The sequence below is a fragment of the Trichosurus vulpecula genome, chromosome 8 (genome assembly GCF_011100635.1).
Source record: "Trichosurus vulpecula isolate mTriVul1 chromosome 8, mTriVul1.pri, whole genome shotgun sequence".
Classification (NCBI taxonomy): Eukaryota; Metazoa; Chordata; class Mammalia; order Diprotodontia; family Phalangeridae; genus Trichosurus; species Trichosurus vulpecula.
This window is the reverse complement of record NC_050580.1, coordinates 232,425,637-232,431,636: the sequence shown is the minus strand read 5'-3', so window position 1 is coordinate 232,431,636 and position 6,000 is coordinate 232,425,637.

Sequence of the window (6,000 nt, the reverse complement as noted above, 5' to 3'; positions counted from 1 at the left end):
ACATATGAGATTCTCTTTGAAATCATAAATTCTGCCTTCCTAATATACCAAGTAGAGCTTAGCTTGGGGGCACAGGGATTGCCAGGAGTTAATAGGAAGATTAAGAAGGAGATCAGAACAGTCTTAGCTTTAGGGGGTTCTCGAGGGGCTCTGCCTTCCATTGTGCAGATGTAGTTGCTTTCACACAGCTGTGGTGGAGCCAGACAGGAATGGAGTTAACCTTGAATGCAGATGGGGTGGTCAGGATGACAGTGTAAGGGTCTTTCCTCTTAGGCTCCAGACCAGAGGCTGTATGTTTTCGGACTAGGCCAGAGTCCCCAGGCTAGAAGTGGTGGAGGTGGTCAGAAGTTGGAGTAGGTGAGGCTTCCTGGAGAGATTTATGAAGCTGAGACTGGGTATGTTGCAGACCCTATAAGAACTTAATGAGGGAAGCGTTAATAGCAGGGGGCTGCCCAAAAAGAATTTCAGAGGGGTCAAACCTAGTTTATTAGGGGTACATCAGCTGCAGAGCAGGGCCAGGGAGAACAGAGTGACCCAGTTCTCCTGAAACTCCTTAAGGGTGCGGTTTGCTCATTCAATGTGACCAGAGCTCTGGGGCCGTGGGCACACCTTAAGATACTTTGGCAACAAAGCTGGGGCCATTATCTGAGCCAATACTAAGGGGAAGGCCAAAACGGGGGATCAATTAATTCAAGAGTTTCTTTACGACCATCGGGGCTGTCCCTTTCTTCAGTAAAGACCAAAAGGCATTTAAAACCTGCTGCTGGTGGTTTGACTTCAGTAAAATCTATTTCCCAACGTTCCCCTGGTTGCGCCCCCAGCAGCCTCACCCCCAGTGGAGCTGTCTCTGTTTTGCGTTCACCTGGGCGCAGGATGCGCATCTGGTGACTGTGCTGGTAAGGATGTTGTCTAAGTGGGGGATGTAATATCTGTCCCTGAGTATCTCCCCCCTGCCCCCCCGCCAGGGTGTGATCTGATGGAGTCTTCCCACCCAATTCCTCCCCAAGACCTCAGGAACAAAAGTTCGGCCGTCTCCCAAAACTCACCACCCGGACTCCTTCTTCCTCCCCTTTTTCCTTTTGGCCGCGAAGGAATCATCCGAGGGTGAATAGCTGAGAGGAGGGATGGCAGAGGGGAGGGGGTCTGAAACAAGAAGAAGGGGGGCGGCTTCCGAGAGGGGTGCTGCCTGGGCAGCTGCATCGGCTGCGCGGTTGCCAATTGCTTCAGGGGAGTCAGCCGAGTTGATGGCCCGGGCAGTGGACAAGAGAAACTTGAGAGGCGAGCCAAATAGAGACAGGAGGGCGAGGATCTCCCCCCTGCCTCCGACTGTCCTACCGGAACATGTGAGGGGGCCCCGTTCTTTGTAAATAGACAGAAAAATCGTCGGAGTCAGGAAGGAGTGTGGCAGGGTTAAGGGCAGAAGACTTAGAAAGGGTAGGGCAGGGGCTGATCTGCCACAAAAAGATCAATGGGCTTAGTGATGTCAGGGAGAGCAAACGCAGGGGCAGAGGCAAGGGACCTTTTTACGGAGTCAGAGGGGTTTTTGTTCCGCCGGGGTCTAGACTAGAGCGCCAGACCCAGCAGTAGAAGAGTAAAGTGGTTTAGCAAGGTCAGAAAACCCAAGGATCCAGCAGTTCACGGACCTGCTTCTTGGTAGTAGGAATGTTTAGGATGGCCTGGATACGAGCTTGAGAGAGGGAGATTTCTGGCCTCAAGGCAGTGTCCAAGGTAGGAAACAGAGGTGCAACAGATCTGCGGGGTAGCCAAGGGAATTTAAAAGAGACAGGAGAGAGTGAGTAGCTTGAAAGCAAGCACCCTCCGTGGATGTAGCTAACAAAAGATCATTAACATACTGAATGAGGGAGCAAGAAGGGTTAGATTCCCGGAAAGGCAAGAGATTCTGGTGGAAGGCTTCATCAAAGAGGGTAGGGGAATTTTTGAAACCCTGAGGCAACCTTGTTCAGGTCAGCTGGCCAGAGAAGCCGATGAAGGGTTGACTCAGGTAAAAGCCAAAAGGGGCTGACTTGCACGAGCCAAAGGAATGGAGAGGAAAATGTCCTTAAGGTCCAAGACAGTGTACACAGTGTGGGTGGGTGGCAAGAGGCTGAGGAGGGTGTAAGGATGGTTTATTGACCTCCCAAAGATCTGGCACTGGCGGAAAGTCAGAAGTGCCAGGCTTTCTAACAGGAAGCAGAGGGGTGTTCCAGGGGGACCGGCATAGGACAAGGATACCAGCCTCCTTGAAGCGGGAAATATGGAGAGCTACTGAGGAAAGGGAACGAATCTGTCTGGAGGCTAGAAAAGCAGTTTTGGGTCCTGGGGGAGGGCCACTGGAGGAGAGAAAAGCAGAGAGCTATGCCCCTGTGGGCTTCAGAAGACATGGGATAGTGATGAATAGAAACTGGAGAGGTTGTGGCTAGAAGCCAGGAGGGTTAGATTCAGCCCAAACCCCAGGGACCAGGGGAAAAAAAGCAGTTCAGGTGGGGGCTGGAAGAAGCTGACTCGGTGGGCTCATGAAGGAGGAGCTCAGCATAAGAAGGGCAGGTGGGGGGGGCAACAGGAGGGAGGTCGGGGCTAGGTCCAGGGAGGCTGACTCACCATGGTCTTTGCCTATCACAACTTGACAATAATAGCAGTTTCTGACAAATACCTTTTCTTTTTAAAGCTTTTTACCTGGACCTAACAAATTTTAATTTTTAAAAGAATATCCTAAAAGCCAATTATTAAAAATTAGTCTTACTGACTTTAAAAGCCAGGCTCAGAGATCAGCTAGTTTCTGACTCCACTGTTCTCTTTCTTTCAGTAAAACTTCCACTTCCAGGCTTTTCCTAACTTACTGTACAAACAGGGATCCCAGTACTGCTGTTACAAAACCTGGAAGTTTAGAACTTCTTAAATTAAACTTCTTTAGAAGACATGGTCATATGAAATGACTTAACAGTTTCCTAATTCATTCATTATTTTAACAGTACAATTGTCAATCTAACAACACTTAGAGAAATTGTTTCTCTAACAACACAGATGAACCAAACAGTTGTTACCTAGCAACATAAACTTAATTCTAGAAATACAACAATACCATATTAAACCTTTAAAATCATAATTAATTAATTACCAATCTGGCTGGATGTATTTTCACCTTCATCTTATCACCATCGACATAAACTTCACACCTGAGAAATTCACATACGAAGCAATTCTATTTAACTTGAACATTTGTTTTTGCCAATCAATATACTAAATACTTTTACAATTAAGAATACTATTACAATTTGGAATCACCTGTTATAACCAGGTCAGTTTAAAATGACATACTGGACCAATATTCATTTTAAATTTAATAGAACCTATTCACAGATCTAGTCCAAAGGGTGGGTGGGCATAATCCTTTCCACCTCTCTATAACTTCATCTACTGGGTTTTTTAACTCAGGCTATTAAGCCTTTTACTCTAAGCTGCTTGTTCAAGATTTTAATTTACTAATCTTCCACTTTTATCACAGTCTCTCTTTTCCTTTTTCCATAAAATTTAGTGACAAGCAGTAAAATGAACTCTAATTTATCTTAAGCATTAAATTAGGAATGACACACCTTCACTTTTCACTTCTTTTCTGGTTGGGTCCCATTACACAAAAACTTTTTCTGCTTTATGTAGGCAGAAAAAGGGTTAAATACTTCTCTAGCTGTTTCCCTTTTTGATCTTAGGGAGGAGTAAACCCTTCCTTATCTTGAAACTTTTTTTAGTGCAGAGAAGTTCAAAGGAACTTTTCCCATGTACCTTTAAGTTTTCCTCCTGAGCAGTTACCTTTAAGTCTTTCTGCTCGGATAACTCTGCCTTTTTCTGAGCGGAGGTTATGCCAGAGCCCAGAGAACTTGGTCTTAACGTTTCTCAGGCTTTCTTTTCTCACATACCCTGTTTTCTCCCCTCTTCAACATAAATCACTCTCCCCCCACAACTTGACTTTAACTTGTGGGTATTTCTCCTTACGGTGTTAAACTTTAACCAGACTAGGACACATAGCCTGCTCTGCTCCCTCCTCAGGGAGTGTGATAGGGAGGGGCAAGGGGGGAGTTTATTGCCCGCTGCTGCTGCAGCAGCTGACAGGCTACTCTCACTCACAAATGGACACACACATGCACAGGCACAAACAGACAGATAAAAACACACAAACACAAAACGAAGAGACACCCGGGGACAGATACCAGAAACCAGAACGGGCAGAGGCTAGACCGTCTCTAGCCTGCCTGGGAGTTCGGTGCTTCTTCAGAAGGCCTGTCAGACTAATTAGGTCGGTCTCTCATCCTTACTGGCCACTAAAGCCACGTTCAGCCCCGAATCTCCACCGGAACCAGAAGGGAATTCCCACCAGAAACCAGAAACCTGACTCAACTTACCCTCTGGGGCTCTGGAACGTCTCAGAGATCGATTCCCCTAGAGGGTTTTTTCTTCTTTTTTGATCCACAAAAATCCGAATAGAGGGCAGGTCAGCATGGGGGGGGGGGGGGGTTAGTTCTCCTCCCTCTTGAGCTCCAGGGGCTCTGAAACGTTTGGCCTAAAAGCCAATTATTAATGTCTCAGAGGCCAGCTCCCCTAGAGATCGGGAGAAGGAGATCCCCACTACCCGAGGACGAGAACCTACCTGGCCCAGGTCTTGGGGGGTGCCACAGGCCACCCCCAGATCTCGCTGGGGCCTCCAGAAATGTTGTGCCGAAAAAAAGCGAGTGAGACCCGGATATAAATTTAGATGTGGATTTATTGAAGCGCGAGACTGTTCGGAGTAATTACTCAAATTGAACAGCCGTGAGGAGGGGAAGAGAAAGGGTATTTAAAGGGAAAGAACACAATTAGATTTGCGTGGAGATGGGGACACAAACAGTGGGACAAGCTGAGGCAGGATTATTTCCGTGGAGAAGGGAACACAAACAGTGGGGTCCATGGAGATGAGAGTACAAACAGTGGGGTCCGTGGAGATAGGAGTAAGAACAGTGGGGTGAGTTGGGGCAAGATGGAGAAACTGGAGGGGGGGTCAGGGCGTAACAGAAAGAAGGAAGGAAGGAAGGAAGAAAGAAAGAAAAAAGGAAAGAAAGAAAGAAAAACAAGCTAGGCAATCACTTGTTTGGTATGCTATCGCAGAGATTCCTTCATTTGTGGGTAAGATTTGATGGCGGGAAAAGTCCTTTCTAACTCTCAGGTTCTATGATTCTTCCTCTTCACCCATTTGTGAAGTGGGATTGGACCCAACTATCAATCTTGCCTTCGCATTCTGTAGCTCCCTGTGGATATGTTAATAGGAAGGAAGGCCTGCAAACATCTGGATGGCATTTCAACAAGAGAGAATTTATCCTTTTCTATGACAAGGGAGCATTGCACTTGCATCTGGACAAAAATGGCCTCATTACATCAGAAAGACAGTACTCTGCGGTCCAGGAAGGCTGGGCAATTCACCATTGCTTAAACACATCCCAAATGCACCTTACTCTGTGATTTCATTCACAACTTACCATACTTCTGGAACATCCACTCTACCCTCCACCAGTTGAAATGCTGCTTATCTACTGTTCAAATGCCCCTTTCCCACCTCTGTGAAGTTTGTTTTCTGATTCCACCGGCTAGAAATGCTCTTTCCTTCAAAGACCTTAGATAACACTTTGTCACTTACTAGGCTCCCTGCTCTCCCCTTAGCTTTTTGCACTCCCTCACCAAACTCAGTTAAATGTTTCTTAACTTTTCTAACTAGGAGTCCCGGATATGCACCGGCAATACTTCAAGGAAAAGAGCATGACCAAAGTCATAAGCAAAAACCTAAAGCAGGTTCAGGGAGGTTGGAGATGAAATAGTCATCCTAAAATATGAATCCTGGGCACTTGAAAAATGGGGAAAAAAATCGCAGTTTGCTATCTATCCTCTGCCCCCTCAGCCTTGTACTAGAGGAAATCAAATGAAGCCTGGGAAGAGGATGGGAAGAAGAAAGGGGACCAATGTATCATGATGAGTTCTAGG